Genomic DNA, 24362 nt, shown 5'->3' with positions numbered 1-24362 from the left:
ATTGGCACCATTAAATAGTTACTGCCAAATTACTATGTCAGAAACTCAGCAGATGAGCCCACCCCTGTACCTAAGTATGCCACCTTTTTTTTTGTTTTGGTTGTTTTGCGAGACATTAACATCTATTTATATTTTGGGAGTACTGGGACAGACACTCCTTGCACTACTCCTCCACTCACCACCAAGCTGCCCGTGTATCCATGTAACCGCTGTAAAACTGCCATGAGCCTATTGTTTGTTATTTTAGGCCTTTGAAGCCTGTCTGCGGTCCCTCCTTCCACTAGTCCTCCACTGACCAGACCACTGCTGCCCGTGTACCCCTGGAACCAATTATAAAGTGCCTACAGCCAGCCCATTTTTTTATGTTAGGCCTTTGAAGCCTGTCTGCGGTCCCTCCTTCCACTAGTCCTCCACTGACCAGACCACTGCTGCCCGTGTACCCCTGGAACCAATTATAAAGTGCCTACAGCCAGCCCATTTTTTTATGTTAGGCCTTTGAAGCCTGTCTGCGGTCCCTCCTTCCACTAGTCCTCCACTGACCAGACCACTGCTGCCCGTGTACCCCTGGAACCAATTATAAAGTGCCTACAGCCAGCCCATTTTTTTATGTTAGGCCTTTGAAGCCTGTCTGCGGTCCCTCCTTCCACTAGTCCTCCACTGACCAGACCACTGCTGCCCGTGTACCCCTGGAACCAATTATAAAGTGCCTACAGCCAGCCCATTTTTTTATGTTAGGCCTTTGAAGCCTGTCTGCGGTCCCTCCTTCCACTAGTCCTCCACTGACCAGACCACTGCTGCCCGTGTACCCCTGGAACCAATTATAAAGTGCCTACAGCCAGCCCATTTTTTTATGTTAGGCCTTTGAAGCCTGTCTGCGGTCCCTCCTTCCACTAGTCCTCCACTGGCCAGACCACTGCTGCCCGTGTACCCCTGGAACCAATTATAAAGTGCCTACAGCCAGCCCATTTTTTTATGTTAGGCCTTTGAAGCCTGTCTGCGGTCCCTCCTTCCACTAGTCCTCCACTGGCCAGACCACTGCTGCCCGTGTACCCCTGGAACCAATTATAAAGTGCCTACAGCCAGCCCATTTTCTTATGTTAGGCCTTTGAAGCCTGTCTGCGGTCCCTACTTTAAATACTCCTCCACTCACCACCAAGCTGCCTGCCCGTGTATCCATGTAACCGCTGTAAAACTGCCATGAGCCTATTGTTTGTTATGTTAGGCCTTTGATAGCCTGTCTGCGGTCCCTACTTTAAATACTCCTCCACTCACCACCAAGCTGCCTGCCCGTCTATCCATGTAACCGCTGTAAAACTGCCATGAGCCTATTGTTTGTTATGTTAGGCCTTTGATAGCCTGTCTGCGGTCCTTACTTTAAATACTCCTCCACTCACCACCTAGCTGCCTGTGTATCCATGTAACCGCTGTAAAACTGCAATGAGCCTATTGTTTGTTATTTTAGGCCTTTGATAGCCTGTCTGCGGCCCCTACTTGCAATACTCCTCCACTGACCACAATGCTGCCTGGAGTGCCTGCCTGTGTATCCATGTAACCGATGTAAAACTGCCATGACTGCCTACTGTTTGTTATTTTAGGCCTTTGATAGCCTGTCTGCGGCCCCTACTTGCAATACTCCTCCACTGACCACAATGCTGCCTGGAGTGCCTGCCTGTGTATCCATGTAACCGATGTAAAACTGCCATGAGTGCCTACTGTTTGGTATTTTAGGCCTTTGATAGCCTGTCTGCAGCCCCTACTTGCAATACTCCTCCACTGACCACACCAATGCTGCCCGTGTACCCCTGGAACCTATTTAAAAGTTCATAGAGCCTAGTTATATATTTTATTTACTATTAATAAGGCCATGATGGACTACGCTGTACCACGCTACAAGCTAACCAGTCGACACTTCTTTTGCGAGAAAAGCCATCCCAACCCTCCACCAGCATGTAGAAGACCGCATTGTCCATGCACTCTGGCAATCTGTGAGTACAAAGGTGCACCTGACAACAGACGCATGGACCTGTAGGCATGGCCACGGAAGATTACGTGTCCATTACGGTGCAATGGGTTAATGTGGTGGATGCATGGTCCACAGGGGACAGCCTACTAAGTCTGTCTGCAGTCCCTAATTCAAATTGTCCTCCACTGTCTAAATCGGAGCTTCCACCTTCTGGCTTTCGGCCTATAGTATCAGAAATTAAACTGCATTTGGCCTTCAACTTTGGTTAGGGCCTACTAACGGCTTCTGCCCCTCCCTGGTGTTGCCCTCAACTAAATAAAGCTGAGCTTCAACCTTCTGCTCCAAATTACCATTTTAAAAAATGCAATAGGCTTTTCCGGCCTACTAAAGGTGTCTGTCTGTGTGCCCCTGCCTGGTGTTGTCCTCAACTGAATAAAGCTGAGCTTCAACCTTCTGCTCCAAATTACCATTTTAAAAAATGCAATAGGCTTTTCCGGCCTACTAAAGGTGTCTGTCTGTGTGCCCCTGCCTGGTGTTGTCCTCAACTGAATAAAGCTGAGCTTCAACCTTCTGCTCCAAATTACCATTTTAAAAAATGCAATAGGCTTTTCCGGCCTACTAAAGGTGTCTGTCTGTGTGCCCCTGCCTGGTGTTGTCCTCAACTGAATAAAGCTGAGCTTCAACCTTCTGCTCCAAATTACCATTTTAAAAAATGCAATAGGCTTTTCCGGCCTACTAAAGGTGTCTGTCTGTGTGCCCCTGCCTGGTGTTGTCCTCAACTAAATAAAGCTGAGCTTCAACCTTCTGCTCCAAATGACCATTTTAAAAAATGCAATAGGCTTTTCCGGCCTACTAAAGGTGTCTGTCTGTGTGCCCCTGCCTGGTGTTGTCCTCAACTGAATAAAGCTGAGCTTCAACCTTCTGCTCCAAATTACCATTTTAAAAAATGCAATAGGCTTTTCCGGCCTACTAAAGGTGTCTGTCTGTGTGCCCCTGCCTGGTGTTGTCCTCAACTAAATAAAGCTGAGCTTCAACCTTCTGCTCCAAATTACCATTTTAAAAAATGCAATAGGCTTTTCCGGCCTACTAAAGGTGTCTGTCTGTGTGCCCCTGCCTGGTGTTGTCCTCAACTAAATAAAGCTGAGCTTCAACCTTCTGCTCCAAATTACCATTTTAAAAAATGCAATAGGCTTTTCCGGCCTACTAAAGGTGTCTGTCTGTGTGCCCCTGCCTGGTGTTGTCCTCAACTAAATAAAGCTGAGCTTCAACCTTCTGCTCCAAATTACCATTTTAAAAAATGCAATAGGCTTTTCCGGCCTACTAAAGGTGTCTGTCTGTGTGCCCCTGCCTGGTGTTGTCCTCAACTAAATAAAGCTGAGCTTCAACCTTCTGCTCCAAATTACCATTTTAAAAAATGCAATAGGCTTTTCCGGCCTACTAAAGGTGTCTGTCTGTGTGCCCCTGCCTGGTGTTGTCCTCAACTAAATAAAGCTGAGCTTCAACCTTCTGCTCCAAATTACCATTTTAAAAAATGCAATAGGCTTTTCCGGCCTACTAAAGGTGTCTGTCTGTGTGCCCCTGCCTGGTGTTGTCCTCAACTAAATAAAGCTGAGCTTCAACCTTCTGCTCCAAATTACCATTTTCAAAAATGCAATAGGCTTTTCCGGCCTACTAAAGGTGTCTGTCTGTGTGCCCCTGCCTGGTGTTGTCCTCAACTAAATAAAGCTGAGCTTCAACCTTCTGCTCCAAATTACCATTTTCAAAAATGCAATAGGCTTTTCCGGCCTACTAAAGGTGTCTGTCTGTGTGCCCCTGCCTGGTGTTGTCCTCAACTAAATAAAGCTGAGCTTCAACCTTCTGCTCCAAATTACCATTTTAAAAAATGCAATAGGCTTTTCCGGCCTACTAAAGGTGTCTGTCTGTGTGCCCCTGCCTGGTGTTGTCCTCAACTGAATAAAGCTGAGCTTCAACCTTCCGGCTCTCATTAAGTGGTTTTTAAAAAAAAAAATGGTGGTTAGGGCCTACTAACGGCTTCTGCCCCTCCCTGGTGTTGCCCTCAACTAAATAAAGCTGAGCTTCAACCTTCTGCTCCAAATTACCATTTTAAAAAATGCAATAGGCTTTTCCGGCCTACTAAAGGTGTCTGTCTGTGTGCCCCTGCCTGGTGTTGTCCTCAACTAAATAAAGCTGAGCTTCAACCTTCTGCTCCAAATTACCATTTTAAAAAATGCAATAGGCTTTTCCGGCCTACTAAAGGTGTCTGTCTGTGTGCCCCTGCCTGGTGTTGTCCTCAACTAAATAAAGCTGAGCTTCAACCTTCTGCTCCAAATTACCATTTTAAAAAATGCAATAGGCTTTTCCGGCCTACTAAAGGTGTCTGTCTGTGTGCCCCTGCCTGGTGTTGTCCTCAACTGAATAAAGCTGAGCTTCAACCTTCTGCTCCAAATTACCATTTTAAAAAATGCAATAGGCTTTTCCGGCCTACTAAAGGTGTCTGTCTGTGTGCCCCTGCCTGGTGTTGTCCTCAACTGAATAAAGCTGAGCTTCAACCTTCTGCTCCAAATTACCATTTTAAAAAATGCAATAGGCTTTTCCGGCCTACTAAAGGTGTCTGTCTGTGTGCCCCTGCCTGGTGTTGTCCTCAACTGAATAAAGCTGAGCTTCAACCTTCTGCTCCAAATTACCATTTTAAAAAATGCAATAGGCTTTTCCGGCCTACTAAAGGTGTCTGTCTGTGTGCCCCTGCCTGGTGTTGTCCTCAACTGAATAAAGCTGAGCTTCAACCTTCTGCTCCAAATTACCATTTTAAAAAATGCAATAGGCTTTTCCGGCCTACTAAAGGTGTCTGTCTGTGTGCCCCTGCCTGGTGTTGTCCTCAACTGAATAAAGCTGAGCTTCAACCTTCTGCTCCAAATTACCATTTTAAAAAATGCAATAGGCTTTTCCGGCCTACTAAAGGTGTCTGTCTGTGTGCCCCTGCCTGGTGTTGTCCTCAACTGAATAAAGCTGAGCTTCAACCTTCTGCTCCAAATTACCATTTTAAAAAATGCAATAGGCTTTTCCGGCCTACTAAAGGTGTCTGTCTGTGTGCCCCTGCCTGGTGTTGTCCTCAACTAAATAAAGCTGAGCTTCAACCTTCTGCTCCAAATTACCATTTTAAAAAATGCAATAGGCTTTTCCGGCCTACTAAAGGTGTCTGTCTGTGTGCCCCTGCCTGGTGTTGTCCTCAACTAAATAAAGCTGAGCTTCAACCTTCTGCTCCAAATTACCATTTTAAAAAATGCAATAGGCTTTTCCGGCCTACTAAAGGTGTCTGTCTGTGTGCCCCTGCCTGGTGTTGTCCTCAACTGAATAAAGCTGAGCTTCAACCTTCTGCTCCAAATTACCATTTTAAAAAATGCAATAGGCTTTTCCGGCCTACTAAAGGTGTCTGTCTGTGTGCCCCTGCCTGGTGTTGTCCTCAACTGAATAAAGCTGAGCTTCAACCTTCCGGCTCTCATTAAGTGGTTTTTAAAAAACAAAATGGTGGTTAGGGCCTACTAACGGCTTCTGCCCCTCCCTGGTGTTGCCCTCAACTAAATAAAGCTGAGCTTCAACCTTCTGCTCCAAATTACCATTTTAAAAAATGCAATAGGCTTTTCCGGCCTACTAAAGGTGTCTGTCTGTGTGCCCCTGCCTGGTGTTGTCCTCAACTGAATAAAGCTGAGCTTCAACCTTCTGCTCCAAATTACCATTTTAAAAAATGCAATAGGCTTTTCCGGCCTACTAAAGGTGTCTGTCTGTGTGCCCCTGCCTGGTGTTGTCCTCAACTGAATAAAGCTGAGCCTCAACCTTCCGGCTCTCATTAAGTGGTTTTTAAAAAACAAAATGGTGGTTAGGGCCTACTAACGGCTTCTGCCCCTCCCTGGTGTTGCCCTCAACTAAATAAAGCTGAGCTTCAACCTTCTGCTCCAAATTACCATTTTAAAAAATGCAATAGGCTTTTCCGGCCTACTAAAGGTGTCTGTCTGTGTGCCCCTGCCTGGTGTTGTCCTCAACTGAATAAAGCTGAGCTTCAACCTTCTGCTCCAAATTACCATTTTAAAAAATGCAATAGGCTTTTCCGGCCTACTAAAGGTGTCTGTCTGTGTGCCCCTGCCTGGTGTTGTCCTCAACTAAATAAAGCTGAGCTTCAACCTTCTGCTCCAAATTACCATTTTAAAAAATGCAATAGGCTTTTCCGGCCTACTAAAGGTGTCTGTCTGTGTGCCCCTGCCTGGTGTTGTCCTCAACTAAATAAAGCTGAGCTTCAACCTTCTGCTCCAAATTACCATTTTAAAAAATGCAATAGGCTTTTCCGGCCTACTAAAGGTGTCTGTCTGTGTGCCCCTGCCTGGTGTTGTCCTCAACTAAATAAAGCTGAGCTTCAACCTTCTGCTCCAAATTACCATTTTAAAAAATGCAATAGGCTTTTCCGGCCTACTAAAGGTGTCTGTCTGTGTGCCCCTGCCTGGTGTTGTCCTCAACTAAATAAAGCTGAGCTTCAACCTTCTGCTCCAAATTACCATTTTAAAAAATGCAATAGGCTTTTCCGGCCTACTAAAGGTGTCTGTCTGTGTGCCCCTGCCTGGTGTTGTCCTCAACTGAATAAAGCTGAGCTTCAACCTTCCGGCTCTCATTAAGTGGTTTTTAAAAAAAAAAAATGGTGGTTAGGGCCTACTAACGGCTTCTGCCCCTCCCTGGTGTTGCCCTCAACTAAATAAAGCTGAGCTTCAACCTTCTGCTCCAAATTACCATTTTAAAAAATGCAATAGGCTTTTCCGGCCTACTAAAGGTGTCTGTCTGTGTGCCCCTGCCTGGTGTTGTCCTCAACTGAATAAAGCTGAGCTTCAACCTTCCGGCTCTCATTAAGTGGTTTTTAAAAAACAAAATGGTGGTTAGGGCCTACTAACGGCTTCTGCCCCTCCCTGGTGTTGCCCTCAACTAAATAAAGCTGAGCTTCAACCTTCTGCTCCAAATTACCATTTTAAAAAATGCAATAGGCTTTTCCGGCCTACTAAAGGTGTCTGCCCCTCCCTGGTGTTGTCCTCAACTGAACAAAGCTGAGCTTCCACATTCTGGCTTTCGCCCTATACTATCAGATATTAAACTGCATTTGGCCTACTAGTGTGGTTAGGCCCTTGAAACAGTGTCTGCTGCTCTTGGGTTTGCTACTCCACTGAACAAAGCAATGCCGCCTGTTTAGTCCTGTTACCAATTTTGAACTGCATTTAGCCTACTTTATTCTTTGGCCCTATATCTGTTTCCTCCTCATCCTGCCCATTGCCCAGCCACTGCTAAATGAGTCTGCTGGTACATTGACCTAGACCACTACATTCCCCTTGTACTCTACACAGCCAGAATCTGACCCTGCTGAAAGTAAGGTTCCCCTTCCCGCATGTTATACCACCTTACACAGGGACAAAGAGGAAGGTGCAGATGAAAGTGCAGGTTCCTTCATCAGGTGGGGGGGCATACTCGTTGGCGACGTCACTGGCACAGGGCCCCTCAGAGTACGCAAAAGTGTCGCTGCTGGTGGGAGGCGCCCCCGCCATGCAAACACACCGCCGTACTTTGAGGGGCCCTGTGCCAGTGCCAATGCGAACGAGTGGGCCCCCCCCTGCTTGCTCAGGATCACAGCACTTGCAACGTTTAAATACTTACCTTTCCCTGCAACACCGCCGTGACGTAGTCCGCATTTCCTGGGCCCACGAAAAACTTGAGCCAGCCCTACTCCCCCCACAACTTTCCCCCAATTCCCTATGCCCAACTATTATTATACAGTTAATTAAGATTGGCAAGCTTCAGAAACAAGAATGGATGTTTTTGGCATTAAAATGGGCACTGTAGGTGTTTTCCTGGCCTCCACTCACTGCCGACTATGCTTCCCCATTGACTTGCATTGGGTTTCGTGTTTCGGTCGATCCCCGACTTTTAGCGATAATCGGCCGACTGCACTCGACTCGACTCTGGACAAAATCGGGTTTCCCAAAACCCTACTCGATCTTAAAAAAATGAAAGTCGCTCAACCCTAGTTATAAGTGTTACACAATTACAAGGCACAAACAGATGACGATAAAATAATGGCAGTGATGACAGATGCACACTCGGACAGAACACGAGAGTAGTACTAGGATTATGCGATTCTCTTTAGCAAGCATCAGCGATAACTGAAGCTGTAAACTATTTATTGTACGAGTCTTAGGTTATCTGGGAATACAGGACTAGAACTTTGAGTGGTTATATATTTTTTCTTTTAACAAAATATATATTTTTTTTTAAATGAGTAAAACAAGAAAAAACTCAACTCCCCAATCAACCGCTGCCTGGTATTCCATCAGTCTGTACTTCCTGCAGAAACGATGACATCCCATCACAGGGATATGTGCCCGCTGCAGCCAATCACTGACTGCAATGATGACACGCTAGTTAGTGTATAGCTAAGGTCGGTCATATGTCACTGTAAGGTGAAGTCATTGCTGCAGCAGGTAGTACACACTGACTTGGGACTGGCCAGTCTTAATGAGAGTTTCAAGGATTTGGTGAGATAAGTATTTCTTAATAATCTATCAACCAGCAAGAATTCTGGCTCTCACAGACTTGCTCTGCACTCATTACTTGTATTAATTGCACCTTTTTGAACTTGTTACCTGTATGAAAGACACCTGGCCACACTCTCATTCATGCTCTAACCTTTCCATCATGGCCATGACCAAAGAGTTGTCTAAGGACACCGGAAAAAAAATTGTAGACCAGCACAAGGCTGGGATGGCCTACAGGTCAATAGGCAAGCAGATTGTGAGAAGGCAACAACTGTTGGCACAATTATTAGAAAATGGAACAAACACAAGACGATTGTCAATCTTCCTGTCTTGTGCACCATGCAAGATCTCATCTTGTGGGGTAAAAATGATTCTGAGAAAGGTCAGGAACCATCCAAGATCTGCACAGCAGGACCTGGTCAATGACCTGAAGAGAGCTGGGACCACAGTCTCAAACATTACCGTTAGTAACACACTACATCGTCATGGATTAAAATCCTGCAGGGCACGCAAGGTCTCGCCTGCTCACACCAGCACATGTCCACCCGGTTTGAAGTTTGCCAATGACCATCTGGATGATCCAGAGGAGGCATGGGAGAAGTTCATGTGGTCACATGAGATCAAAATAGAACTGTTTGGTATCAACTCCATTTGCCATGTTTGGAGGAAGAAGGAGGAGTACAACCCAAAGAACACTGCCCCAACCGTGAAGCATGGTGAGGGAAACATCATACTTTGGGGGTGCTTTTCTACAAAGGGAACAGGACGACTGCACCGTATTGAAGGGAACATGGATGGGGTCATGTATCACAGGATTTTGGTCAACAACCTCCTTCCCTCAGTAAGAACATTAAAGATGGGTAATGGCTGGGTCTACCAGCATGACAATGACCTGAAACACACAGCGAGGGCATCTAAGGAGTTTCCCTATAAGAAGCATTACAAGGTCCTGGAGTGGGCTAGCCAGGCTCCAGACCTGATCTTAATAGAAAATCTTTGGAGGGAGATGAAACTCAAAGTTGCACAGTGACAGCCTCGAAACCTGAAAGATCTGAAGAAGATCTGTATGGAGTGTTTTCTATTGTATCAAACACTTATTTCATGCAATAAAATGGAAACTAGTTACCGTATGTAAAAATCATACAATGTGATTTTTTATTTTTTATTTTTAGATTCTGTCTCTCACAGGCGAAGTGTACCTACGACAGAAATTACCGACCTCTCCAATCTTTGACGGTGGGAAAACGTGCAAAATCAGCAGTGTATCAAATACTTATTTTCCCCACTGTATTAGACCCAATAACGTTCATGTACTTACTTTGCAAAACCATGTCCGAATTACTTTCTGATCTTTTAAAGGGAATTTGTCAGTAGGTTTTTGCATGCAATCTGAAAGCAGCCTGATATAGGGACAGAGATCCTGATTCCAGCAAAGTGTCACTTACTGGGCTGCTTGGTGCAGTTTTGATAGAATTTCTGCTTTCTCTGCTGCCCACACCACTGGTTGGCAGCTTCCTGTGTACACTGTACATTGTCAGCAAGCCGCCAATCATATTAGCAGGAGTGGCTTGCATGAGTCTTAAAGGGGTTGTCTACCACTATGACAACCCCTTTTCAATCTGAAATGTTTGCCCCCGTTAAAATAAAAACACCAATAATCACCTCCCATGCCGACACCGTTCCAGCAGGGTCGGTACTCGCGTTCCCGGGGCTCACGTGAGGTTGTTATGTCACCTGAGTCCTGCGCCGAATCAGCACTGATGTCACTGGCCCCTCTCCTTTGAACATTCAGAGGAAGTCGGAGAGCAGCCGAAGCCCTGACTCCTTGTTGATGTCCGATTCGTCCGAAGGCGGGGACAGTGACTGCAATAAGGCTTGTGCAATGTAAGAACATCACATGAGCCACGGGAGAACAAGTGTCATGTATCAGAACACGGATTGTGGTTTGGTTGTTACAGGCCTTATTTGAAGGTTTTAATGTACTTGTGCTTCTCACAAAATTAGAATATCATCAAAAAGTTAATTTATTTCAGTTTCTCAATACAAAAAGTGAAATTCATATTATATAGAGTCATTACAAACAGAGTGATCTATTTCAAGTGTTTATTTCTGTTAATGTTGATGATTATGGCTTGCAGCCAATGAAAACGAATAAGTCATTATCTCAGTAAATTAGAATAATTAACAAAAAACACCTGCAAAGGCTTCCTAAGCATTTAAAAAGGTACTTCAGCCGGTTTCAGTAGGCTCCACAATCATGGGGAAGACTGCTGACTTGACAGATGTCCAGAAGGTAGTCATTGACACATTCCATGAGGAAAGTAAATTTTGCATTTCATTTGGAAATCAAGGTCCCAGTGTCTGGAGGAAGAGTGGGGAGGTCATAATCCAAGCTGCTTGAGGTCTAGTGTGAAGTTTCCATAATCGGTGTTGGTTTCGGGAGCCATGTCATCTGCTGGTGTAGGTCCACCATGTTTTAGCAAGACCAAAGTCAGCACAGCCATTCACCAGGAAATTTTAGAGCACTTCATGCTTCCCTCTGCCGACAAGCTTTTTGGAGATGGAAATGTCATTCTCCAGCAGGACTTGGCCCCTGTCCACATTGCCAAAAGTACCAATACCTGGTTTAAAAACAACAGTATCACTGTGCTTGATTGGCAGCAAACTCACCTGACCTTAACCCTATAGAGAATCTATGTCGTATTGTCAAGAGGAAGATGAGAGACACCAGACCCAACAATGCAGATGAGCTGAAGGCTGCTATTAACCCCTTCACCCCCGGAGCTTTTTCCGTTTTTTAGTTTTCGTTTTTTGCTCCCCTCCTTCCCAAAGCCATAACTTTTTTATTTTTCCATCAATATGGCCATGTGAGGGCTTATGTTTTGCGGGATGAGATGTACTTTTGAACAATACCATTGGTTTTACCATGCCCTGTAACAGAAAACGGGAAAAAAATTCCAAGTGTGATGAAATTGCAAAAAAAGTGCAATCTCACACTTGTTTTTTGTTTGGATTTTTTGCTAGGTTCACCAAATGCTAAAACTAACCTGCCATTATGATTCTCCAGGTCATTATGAGTTCATAGACACCTAACATGTCTAGGTTATTTTTTATCTAACTGGTGAAAAGAAATTCCAAAGTTTGCTAAAAAAAAAAAAAAATTCCGCCATTTTCCGATACCCGTAGCATCTTCAATTTTCGTGATCTGGGGTCAGGTGAGGGCTTATTTTTTGTGTGCCAAGCTGGCGTTTTTAATGATACCATTTTGGTGTAGATACGTTCTTTTGATTGCCCGTTATTGCATTTTAATGCAATGTCGCGGCGACCAAAAAAACATAATTTTGACGTTTTGATTTTTTTTCTCTCTACGCCATTTAGCGGTCAGGTTAATCCTTTGTTTTTATTGATAGATCGGGCGATTCTGAACGCGGCGATACCAAATATGTGTATGTTTGATTTTTTTATTGTTTAATTTTGATTGGGGCGAAAGGGGGGTGATTTGAACTTTTATATATTTTTTATTTTTTTAATATTTTTAAATACTTTTTTTTTCATTTTGGCATGCTTCAATAGCCTCCATAGGAGGCTAGAAGCATGCACAACTCGATCGCCTCTGCTACATAGAGGTGAAGTACAGATCACCTCTATGTAGCAGAAATGCAGGTGTATTTTGAACGCCGACCACAGGGTGGCGCTCAAAGCAATCGGCCATCAACAACCATAGAGATCTCAAGGAGACCTCTGGTTGTTATGGCAATGCACCGATGACCCCCGATCATGTGACGGGTGTCACCGCCGGAGCCCACCACAAAGCAGGGGATCTGCCAGCTGACGTACTATTCCATCAGCTGGCAGAAAGGGGTTAAAGTAACCTGGGCTTCAATAATCCCTCATCAGTGCCACAGGCTAATCGTCTCCATGCCACACCACATTGAGGCAGTAATTGATGCAAAAGGAGCCCTGACCAAGTATTGAGTGCATTTTCTGAACATACATTTCAGTAGGCCAACATTTCAGACTTCAAAATCATTTTTCAAGCTGGTGTTATAAAGTATTCTAATTTACTGAGATAATGACTTTTGAGTTTTCATTGGCTGAAAGCCATAATCATCAACATTAACAGAAATAAACACTTGAAATAGATCACTCTGTTTGTAAAGACTCTTTCTAATATATGAGTTTCACTTTTTATATTGAAGAACTAAAATAAATTAACGTTTTGATGAAATTCTAATTTTGTGAGAAGCACCTGTATATCTAATAAATGTTAATTTTTAGGGGGAATTCATGTTAGACCTATTAGGCCATGTTCACACTTTGCGGTTTTTCCCGCGGATCCGCAGCGATTTTGATTCTGCGGGTCCGCAGCAGTTTCCATAGCGTTTCCATTTACATGCAAACCCTATGGAAACCGCAAACCGCTGTGCACATGCTGCGGGAAAAACCGCGCAGAAACGCAGCGGTTTAAAACCCGCAGCATGTCACTTCTTTGTGCAGAATCGCTGCGATTCTGCACCCATAGGAATGCATTGAACCGCTTACTTCCCGCATGGGGCTGTGCCCACGTTGTGGGAAGTAAGCGGTTAATGTGCGGGTGGTACCCGGGGTGGAGGAGAGGCGACTCTCCTCCAGGCCCTGGGAACCATATTTGGGGTAAAAAAAAGAATAAAAATAAAAAATCATGTTATACTCACCTCTCAGCGCTGCACGCGGCCGGCCGGTCAGAGTTGCTGTGCGAACAGGACCTGCGGTGACGTCGCGGTCACATGACCGTGATGACGCCCGGGTCACATGACCGTGACGTCACGAAGGTCCTTCTCGGCACAGCATCTTTGGAACCGGAGCGCCGCGTGCAGCGCCGAGGAGATCCGGACATCGGAGGGTGAGTATATAACCAATTTTTATTATTTTAAACATTACTATTGAGGCTGCATATTGCTGCATATGCAGCATCAATAGTATAGGAGTAATCCCGCAGCGGAAATCGCAAAACAAACCGCGATAAATCTGCAGGGATAACCGCAGCGGTTTTGCCCTGCAGATTTATCAATTCCGCTGCAGGAGAACCCGCAGAGGGACGCCGCAAAGTGTGAACATGGCCTTACTCTCAGATTACATAATAAAAACCTGCTGACAGATTCCATTTAATTCTCCGCTTCTCCAGTATCAATTCTTCAGGGTCACATGAGACATTAAAATTAGTTGAAACTGTCTGTGAAATGTCATTTTTTACCAAGTTGTGCCATTAGAGTAGCTATATGGCTGAAAGTCACAGAAATGTTTTTAAATGTACAATCTGCCTGTGAAATGCTGCTGTTCAATACACGTCAATACACGCCCTTTCCTCAACCTTCAATCTACTAAAATGCTTGTGCATGCCCTCATCATCTCCCGCCTTGACTACTGCAACATCCTTTTCTGCGGCCTCCCTGCTAACACCCTTGCACCTCTCCAGTCCATCCTTAATTCTGCTGCCCGACTAATTCATCTCTCTCCTCGCTACTCCTCCGCTTCCCCCCTCTGCAAATCTCTTCACTGGCTCCCATTCCCTCAGCATATCTAGTTCAAATTACTTATACTGACCTACAAAGCCATCCATAACCTGTGTCCTCCATATATCTCTGAACTAATCTCCATATATCTTCCCTCACGTAATCTCCAGTCCTCCCAAGACCTCCTTCTCTCCTCCACACTTATTCGCTCCTCATCCAATCGCCTCCAAGACTTCTCCCGAATATCCCCCATCCTCTGGAATTCTCTGCCCCAACAAGTCCGGTTATCCACCACATTCGGATCCTTCAGACAGAACCTGAAAACTCATCTCTTCAGGAAAGCCTACAGCCTGCACTGACCCCGCTGCCTCCTCATAACCACCGAAGCTACCGCCTCACCAACACCGGAGCTCCTGCAACCCCCAACCTACTGTCTCCTTCTCCATAATCCTGCAGAATGTAAGCCCGCAAGGGTAGGGTCCTCGCCCCTCTGTATCAGTCTGTCATTGCTAGTCTGTCTACTGTAAGTGATATCTGTAACTTGTATGTAACCCCTTCTCATGTACAGCACCATGGAATCAATGGTGCTTTATAAATAAATAATAATAATAATAATAATAATTGTGCAGCCATAGCCCCTAACCCTTTCATTGTGAACCACTTCCCTACTGCACAAATGGCTTCTCTGAGCAAGGTATGAAGCAGTGTATACAGATATACATAGACTGTACAGAGATCTGATATGCTGCTCAAGTATATTTGTGGAATTTTCCTCATCAGCACCAATCAATATCTCCCATCAATCATTGCGGAAAATATCAGAGAAGAAAGGCTACTGTGTACAATCATTGCCTGTGGATCCCTTCCACATCTACCGTGTACAATCGCTGCCTGTAGATCTCTCTCCCATCCACTGTGTACAATCATTACCTGTGGATCCCCCCAATCCACTGTGTGCACTCATTGCCTGTGGATCTCTCCCCCTCCCATCCACTGTGTGCACTCATTGCCTGTGGATCTCTCCCCCCCCCATCCACTGTGTGCACTCATTGCCTGTGGATCTCTCTCCCACCCACTGTGTACAATCATTACCTGTGGATCTCTCCCCCATACACTGTGTGCACTCATTGCCTGTGGATCTCTCCCCCATCCATTGTGTGCACTCATTGCCAGTGGATCTCTCCCCCATCTACTGTGTACAATCATTACCTGTGGATCTCTTCACTATCTTCAGTGTACAATCATTACCTGTGGATCTCTCCCCCATCCACTGTGTACAATCATTACCTGTGGATCTCTCCCCTATCCACTGTGTGCACTCATTGCCTGTGGATCTCTCCCCATCCACTGTGTGCACTTATTGCCAGTGGCTCTCTCCCCCATCTACTGTGTACAATCATTGCCTGTGGATCTCTTCCCCATCTACTGTGTACAATCATTACCTGTGGATCTCCCCCCATCCACTGTGTGCACTCATTGCCTGTGGATCTCTCCCCCAACCACTGTGTGCACTCATTGCCAGTGGATCTCTTCCCCATATACTGTGTACAATCATTACCTGTGGATCTCCCCCCATCCACTGTGTGCACTCATTGCCTGTGGATCTCTTCCCCATATACTGTGTACAATCATTGCCTCTGGATCTCTCCACTATCTACAGTGTACAATCATTGCCTGTGGATCTCTTCCCCATCTACTGCGTACAATCATTGCGTGTGGATCCCTTCCACATCTACCATGTACAATCACTGCCTGTAGATCTCTCTCCCATCCACTGTGTACAATCATTACCTGTGGATCTCTGGATCCCCCCAATCCACTGTGTGCACGCATTGCCTGTGGATCTCTCCCCCATCCACTGTGTGCACTCATTGCCTGTGGATCTCTCCCCCATCCACTGTGTGCACTCATTGCCTGTGGATCTCCCCCCATCCACTGTGTGCACTTATTGCCTGTGGATCTCTCCCCCATCCACTGTGTGCACTCATTGCCAGTGGATCTCTCCCCCATCTACTGTGTACAATCATTACCTGTAGATCTCTCCCCCATCTACTGTGTACAATCATTACCTGTGGATCTCTCCCCCATCCACTGTGTGCGCTCATTGCCAGTGGATCTCTTCCCCATATACTGTGTACAATCATTACCTGTGGATCTCCCCCCATCCACTGTGTGCACTCATTGCCTGTGGATCTCTTCCCCATATGCTGTGTACAATCATTGCCTGTGGATCTCTCCACTATCTACAGTGTACAATCATTGCCTGTGGATCTCTTCCCCATCTACTGTGTACAATCATTTCCTGTGGATCTCTTCCCCATGTACTGTGTACAATCATTACCTGTGGATCTCCCCCCCATCCACTGTGTGCACTCATTGCCTGTGGATCTCTCCCCTATCTACTGTGTGCAATCATTACCTGTGGATCTCTCCCCCATCCACTGTGTGCACTCATTGCCTGTGGATCTCACCAGCCATTGAATGGCTGCAGTGTTCACATGATGTCCCCCATCAAAAGAGGAAACTAGGAGAGCAGAAGGGTCATGGGCAGCAATGCAGAGGGGTGGTGGAGGTCCAGTTGTGCTTTTATCATTTGTTAGGTAACGTCAAGCATGAAATCCTGAGATGTTTCTTCCTTCTGAGAACCCCAGTCATAAGTGCCAATCCATATCCCTCTGTCTCAGGCACTCTTTCCCAGTTCACATAGACATCACTGCCGTTGTCCAAAATCACAGACCAATAATGCAGTGCAATAAACCAGCAAGGATTATATACAAGCAGTTTTACTATACTCACAAACAGTGGATAAAATGCAAATATCACATCCATAAAATCTTCATATGCCCAACTAGTTTCACCTAGGTCAGCTTCATCTGCGGCACCTCAACTTCCTCTCCTAATTGTTGCTGCACCAAGGTCTCTTCATTCTTGCTGTATGAAACATTATACAATATAGTATACTATGATTGTTCATTTTTAAGACCCGGTGGGCCCATGTTTAAAGGGAACCTGTCACCCCAAAATCAAAGGTGAGCTTAGCCCACCGGCATCAGGGGCTTATCTACAGCATTCTGTAATGCTGTAGATAAGCCCCTGATGTATCCTGAAAGATGAGAAAAAGAGGTTAGATTATACTCACCTGGGTGGGCGGTCCGATCCGATGGGCGTCGCGGTCCGGTGCCTCCTATCTTCATAGGACGACGTCTTTTTCTTGTCTTCACGCTGCGGCTCCGGCGCAGGCGTACTTTATCTGCCCTGTTGAGGGCAGAGCAAAGTACTGCAATGAACAGGCGCTGGGCCTCTCTGACCTTTCCTGGCGCTTGCTCACTGCAGTACTTTGCTCTGCCCTCAACAGGACAGACAAAGTATGCCTGCGCTGGAGCTGCAGCATGAAGACAAGAGGAGGAGGTCATCGTAAGAAGATGGGAGGCCCCGGACCGGACGCGACGCCCATCAGACCAGACAGCAGCGGGACCGCCCCTGGGTGGGTATAATCTAACCTCTTTTTCTCATCTTTCAGGATACATCGGGGGCTTATCTACAGCATTACAGAAAGCTGTAGATAAGCCCCTGATGCCGGTGGGCTTAGCTCACCTTCCATTTTGGGGGTGACAGGTTCCCTTTAATATAATAATTGGTATGGAAAACCCCTCTTGTGCTCTATCTGGACCCCTTTTTCACTAAATGAAGGACGTGAGAGTGTCCTTTGGCCTCTGTCAATGTGGAATGTGTTTGCATGCGTAACATTTAAAGATTGATTCTGTGACCACTCACCACATTATTGAGAGATTAGGAGCACCACTGATTTCATGTCTACAATTAACAGCTGGGATGAGGCACGTTTGAACACTTGTCCTATTAAAAGATGGACATGTTCTTGATACCTGCTGATCACACATGCATTCCTGCAGAAATCTGTAAGGCCATGTTCACACGCTGCAGATTTTGCTGCGGGTCCGCAGCAGTTTCCCATACGTTTACAGTACAATGTAAACCTATGGGAAACGCAATCCGCAGTGCACATGCTGCGGAAAAACCGCGCAGAAACACAGCGGTTTACATTCCACAGCATGTCAATTTTTTGTGCGGAATCCGCAGCGGTTTTACACCTGCTCCATAATAGAAAACCGCAGGTGTAAAACTGCAGTGGAATCCGCACAAAACCGCGGTAAATCTGCGGTAATTCCGCAGGAAATCCGCAGGTAAAACGCAGTGCCTTTTACCTGCGGTAAAAATGTGTTCTAATTGGTGCAGCTCACCTCCTGAAGTGGGTGTGAGTAGCCCCGAAATAATCCTTTAAGTTTCAGATTTTGGACCATCTTTGATTTTATAATGAAAAGTTTATCAAACCTCTGTGACACTTCCTATATATTCTGGTGTGGGAAATCAGATACAACATAAGGCTCTATTCACATTTTGGTAACACAGTGTGCAGTGCTACACTTGGTGTAAAGAGGACAGATGCCACAGTAGAACCCCAACAGACCCCAAGTTAGCCCACGTTCACACTTTGTGGTTGACCTCTGCGGGTTCTCCCGCAGCGGATTTGATAAATCTGCAGGGTAAAACCGCTGCGGTTATCCCTGCAGACTTATCGCGGTTTGTCTTCCTGTTTCCGCTGCGGGTTTCCGCCTATACTATTGATGCTGCATATGCAGCAATATGCAGCATCAATAGTAATGTTAAAATAAAAAAAAAAGTTTATATACGGTACTTACCCTCTGACGTCCCGATCTCCTCGGCGCTGCACCCGGTGGTCCGGTTCCAAAGATGATGTGCGAGAAGGACCCTTCGTGACGTCACGGTCATGTGACCGCGACGTCACGGTCATGTGACCGCGACGTCACCGCAGGTCCTGTTCGCACAGCAACTCTGACCGGCCGGCCGCGGGCAGCGCTGAGAGGTGAGTATAACATGATTTTTTATTTTAATTATTTTTTTTACACACAAATATGGTTCCCAGGGCCTGGAGGAGAGTCTCCTCTCCTCCACCCCGGGTACCACCCGCACATTATCCGCTTACTTCCTGCAACGTGGGCACAGCCCCATGCGGGAAGTTAGCGGTTCAATGCATTCCTATGGGTGCAGAATCGCAGCGATTCTGCACAAAGAAGTGACATGCTGCGGGTTGTAAACCGCTGCGTTTCTGCGCGGTTTTTCCCGCAGCATGTGCACAGCAGTTTGCGGTTTCCATAGGGTTTACATGTAAATGTAAACGCAATGGAAACTGCTGCGGACCCGCAGCATCAAAATCGCGGCGGTTCCGCGGTAAAAACCGCAAAGTGTAAACATGGCCTAAATCTTCAATGGTCTCAGTCGTTCCCAGATGTGGAGATAAGTCTCAGCAAAGCCTCAATCAAATCAATACACTGTGTTCCAAATTATTATGCACAAAGAGTTTAGGAGTGATAAGGTTAGAATTTTTTTGTTTGTCATTTAAACTCATTGATGGTGATGTGTGTCAGGGCTCTTTATATCACTGAAAGCAATTGCAGATACCTGTGCAAATTAGTTTGGCAGGTGTGTCCAAACAAAGGCAAGACTACTTAAGAAGGCTGTTCCACATTATTAAGCAGCCAACATTTTTTGCCAAAATGGGAAAGAAAAAGGATGTGTTGGCTGCTGAGAAGCAACAAATTGTGGAGTATTTAGGTCAAGGCATGACTACAATCAACATTGCCAAGACACTTCATGTGATCATCGCACAATCAAGAAGTATGTAGCTGATTCCCAGCACACACGTGTGCGTGCTGATAAGGAAAAATTGAGGACTCTTTCCAACAGGCAATTGCGTAAGGTTAAAAGAGCAGCTACAAAAATGCCTTTTTGAAGCTGCTGGTGCCTCCAACGTCCCCATAACAACAAGATGCAGGGTCCTTCAGAGGTTTGCAGCTGTGCGTAAGCCATCCTGTCGACCACCTCTATCCACTGCACACAAGCAGAAATGGCTCCAGTGGGCCAAACGATACGTGAAGACTGACTTCCAAACTGTTTTGTTCACCGATGAGTGCCGTGCAATGCTTGATGGTCCAGATGGATGGAGTGGAGGATGGCTGGTTGATGGACACCCCATGAAAACACGGCTAAGGCGCCAACAAGGAGGAGGTGGAGTAATGTTTTGGGCTGGAATCATGGAGTTTCTAAAACAACACTTCCTGCCATGGTGCAAGAGGAAGAACCGTGCTTTCCGCAGCAAGATCATTTTCATGCATGATAATGCACCGTCTCATGCTGCAAAAAACACATCTGCATCTCTGGCTGCTATGGGCATAAAAGAGGACAAACTTATGGTGTGGCCACCATCTTCCCCTGACCTCAACCCCATTGAGAACCTCTGGAGCATCATCAAAAGGAGTGTCTATGATGGCGGGAGGCAGTTCACATCTAAGCAACAGCTATGGGAGGGTATTCTGTCCACATGCAAAAGAATTGAAGCAGAAGCCATCCAAAAACTGATAAATTAAATGGACGAGAGAGTTCAGAAGCTTCTTTCGAACAAGGGGTCCTATGTGCAAATGTAACATCACCTAGAATAAAGTTTTCACTTGAAAACTGTTTGATTTCATTTTGTAATAAGCTGATAATGCTTATAACTTCACAACTGACCATTTTTTTGTTCAAAATGAAAAAAAAGGTTGAAAACTCTGCTGTGCATAATAATTTGGAACATGCATTTTGAGTGTTTATTTTTTTTTTTAAATATACTGTTTTCATAGGCAGTTTGTTCCAAAACATTGCAATTATACTAGAATAGTAGATGACTGGAAAATAACAATGACTGCAATTCAGATAGGTAATTTAGAGAAGATATGAGGAAATATTATTTGCATAATAATTTGGAACATAGTGTAGACATATTTTACTCATGCCATAAACTGTAGATTATTGCAAAGAAATATTAATTTGTTTATATAAACTTATGAATGAAAATTGAATAAAAGTACTATAACAACATAAATAATTCAATGTATAGTAGTTGTGCTCGTATAGTCTGCTTCTCCAGTGAGTATTCCAGGCATTTTATCTTGGGAATCACTGATTTAATCTGACATTAAAACATACAGGCGACGCCACTATATTAAATAGAATATTTTCCTATGTTGGTGATCTAAGCTACTACAACACTATAATAATGTCACATCTTCAGCCTTGTCCAATATTTGACTCTGAAAGTCAGGTTATATGAGAATAGATTTTCTAAACCAATTAGAGATTGAGAGTTACTAGAGGGGGTCCACATTCAGGGTCCTCACCTATTAGCTGGGGATGCAGAGAGCATCTAGTGAATGTTTCTCCCTCTATTACATGTATGTACAGTATGTGTGTGTTACATACAATTTCAATGGAAACTATATAGCACTTCATAACCAATGTAACAGCACTTCAGGGAAACTCATTGCTTACAGACATGTTCCTCCTATTGCCAATAGTCTAAAATAAATGGAATTATTCGAACAAAAGGGTATTGTTTAGAACCATCCTTTAAATTGCACATTGCAGCTATCATCGGTAATACAGGAGGAGGGTAAATGACTGCATAACTACCGTAAGTAGATTTGTTATTCAGAAGTCTGGGAAAGATGGGTGACAAGCCCTGTGGAAGCAGACATAGTAGTCCTACATGGGGTATCCCAGCTTTCCCAGAAAGCTACAAAACAATCTATTTTTACTGGTATTTGATTTTGGGTAGAAATAGACTACACATTGCCATTGAAACCAAGAGTGCAATTTGCATATCACATATGTAGAGAGCACTGAGTTTGCTAGATCTATGACTTATCTGATTCAATATGACACATCCTGTAAAGTCTATATGCAAGAAATATCAAGTAAAAAGCAAAGAGGGGTTCATAGGAGCCATCCACTGACCTTGTGTGTAGCAGTTTGTGGGGCAGAGCAGCGAACTACAGTATATACATTCACTGACAGGAAGAGAAAGCAAACTGGGTTGGAAAATTCCCCAGACCAATGAGAAAGTCACAGAGAGCTCACCAATGCAGTTTCATCACAGCTACCAATGACTAATAGTCTTACATTTCAGCTTCAGGAAGGAGGCACAAGAATGCTACATTGTATCACTGGGACTGGGGCACATGATACAAAATGTATCACTCTGGTAAAGACTCTGCTGTGTGTGTAAATATCATATGTGGTGGGTAATGCACATGTCCAGCTGGAGTGGAACTACAAATTGCAACAAAACGTTTCAGCTACTATGTCAGCACTACCATGTGGACAAAAAGGAATGCTGGAATTTGTAGTTCCACTGAAGCCACATTTTCATACCCTTTCTTGCAAAGGCAAACAGTCTCAAGGACTCATTAATTTTCACATACGCGTGCTCTTCGTGGTTCTCACTGATAGCACTCGTACCTGTGATAGTCTATGGAGCATTCACACATCCGCGATTTTTCAGGGACCGAGTGATCTGCGGAAAATACTGGAGACTTGCCATATTTTGATCCAAGGGTTGGATCAAAATAAAAAAATGCAAGTCTATAGGTCCCTGAAAAAAAACCCAGACTGGGCTCAGATCACATCGGAGTGTGGCCCGATTTTCAGCCTATGGTCACATGAGTGTATATTCTTTCTTCCGAGAGAATCGGATTGATTATTTAAATGACACTCGGATCAAAGTTTGATCTGAGTATCGGCTTAGTGTGAACTGACTATCTAGGATGACAGAGTCGTAGCACAGGCTAGGAGAAAGCGGAGAAGAAAATGTCTCATTTCTCCATTCTGTGAGTCCGCAGAAATCAGACTGGACTCAAAGGTTGTCCATGTGCAGTCCGATGATTTCCACACACCCATAGACTTTAGTGGGTGAGAGGCATCCCAGTTGTGCTGCAGATCACATGCTGCAATTTGTTTCACATTTCGGATGGGCATGAGTAAAAAAACGCTGATGATTTGGTATTTGCGTGCTATCTGATTAAACATCGGATAGCACTCATCTGATATATACACTCCTGTGAGCGAACGCTCATGGACAGTCACATAGGAGAAGGTAGAGAAACTTTTTCTCTTCTCCATGTACACGAAAAACAGATGAGACTGACTCTGATCAAAAACTGATCTAAATAATCAGTCCATTTTTCTCATACGTGAGAAATGAATGAGCCCATGTATTTCTATTCACTTGTCACGCTCGAGTCAGGAGAGCCGCCAGTCAGCCGCGCATTGTGCCACGATCTTGGTCCGATTTATACGGCCGTCTAACCACCCTAAGGGTATGTGCACACCTTGCGGATTGGCAGCTGCAGATTTGCAGCAGTTTTCCATGCGTTTACAGTACCATGTAAACCTATGGAAAACAAAATCCGCAGTGCAAATGCTGCGGAAAAAAACATGCGGAAACATATCGTTGTTTATTTCGCAGCATGTCAATTCTTTGAGCGAATTCCGCAACGGTTTACACCTGCTCCATAATAGGAATCCGCAGGTGTAAAACCGCAGGTGGAATCCGCACAAAATCTGCGGTAATTCCGCCGAAAATCCACAGTACTGTTTACCTGCGGATTTACCAAAATCAGTCCGGAAAAATGCGCAGAGTAATCCGCAGCGTGTGCACGTGGCCTAAGTCATAGTATTATGACAAATTTGCTTTAATTTCCGGTGCCTGTGAGCCGTCCATAAGCAGACTATAGGCTTCTGTTAGGAGAAGGAAGTGATTCATATAATGAAATGACATATTATATAATACAGTAGAATAAAGTATACGGCATAATATGGCTCCAAACTGCACCCAACACAAAATAAAGGGGCTTCCATAGTCTAGCTCCGCTGAGGTATTAGGGAGTATGGGGATAGTTTTATTGATATTAAAAGAATGTTTCTAATTGTATGTACAGACTCACAGAAGACCCGCTACAAATTGGCTACATCTGCAAGTTTATGGCTAGGTGATAAATGTATTTCCTCCATCAGAACCTTGAGGTCATGTTCCCATGTATGATACATTTTTTTTCTGCTGTATTTTTTTTGGTGTCGAAAATCTTCAGCATTTAGCAGTACAAGCGAAATGGGTGTGATTTCATGAAAACTCTGCCTGTAAATACACTGTTGAATTGCACTTTTTTTGTGCTTCTTTTTCTCCTCCATAGCTTTCTATAGGAAGCCTGACAAAACACGTGAAAAATGCAGTTGTGTTTTTAAAAGGAAACTTTGACCAAATGTTTCACATTCAATTTGATACACAATACTCCAACAATACCCGTTCAGTGATGAACTAGGTAACATTTTCAGCACAGATGTTTCTGTGCTTTAGTGCCCAATTAGGCTGCTTTCACCCCGTCGAGTATTTGGTGAGTTTTTGATGTTGCAGATTTAAAAAAAAATAAAAATAAA

General features: G+C 44.7%; 1 protein-coding gene across 4 annotated transcripts in view; it reads right to left on the bottom strand.

The window, feature by feature from the left end:
• ARHGEF6 (Rac/Cdc42 guanine nucleotide exchange factor 6) overlaps positions 1-24362 on the bottom strand; it is a 153030-nt gene that overhangs the window by 110786 nt on the left and 17882 nt on the right. For 2 of the 4 annotated variants that reach the window (XM_077285279.1, XM_077285278.1), the window contains exon 1: positions 21885-21949. The exons of the other annotated variants lie outside the window; for them this stretch is intronic. The gene's annotated coding sequence lies outside the window, so the exon portion shown is untranslated. Of the gene's footprint in view, positions 1-21884; positions 21950-24362 lie in introns of those variants that run through there. 4 annotated transcript variants of the gene reach the window in all.

This window comes from Ranitomeya variabilis, chromosome 2 (genome assembly GCF_051348905.1).
Source record: "Ranitomeya variabilis isolate aRanVar5 chromosome 2, aRanVar5.hap1, whole genome shotgun sequence".
In the NCBI taxonomy this organism is placed as follows: Eukaryota; Metazoa; Chordata; class Amphibia; order Anura; family Dendrobatidae; genus Ranitomeya; species Ranitomeya variabilis.
The sequence above is the reverse complement of the archived record's forward strand: the minus strand, read 5'-3'. Positions and strand labels throughout refer to the sequence as shown.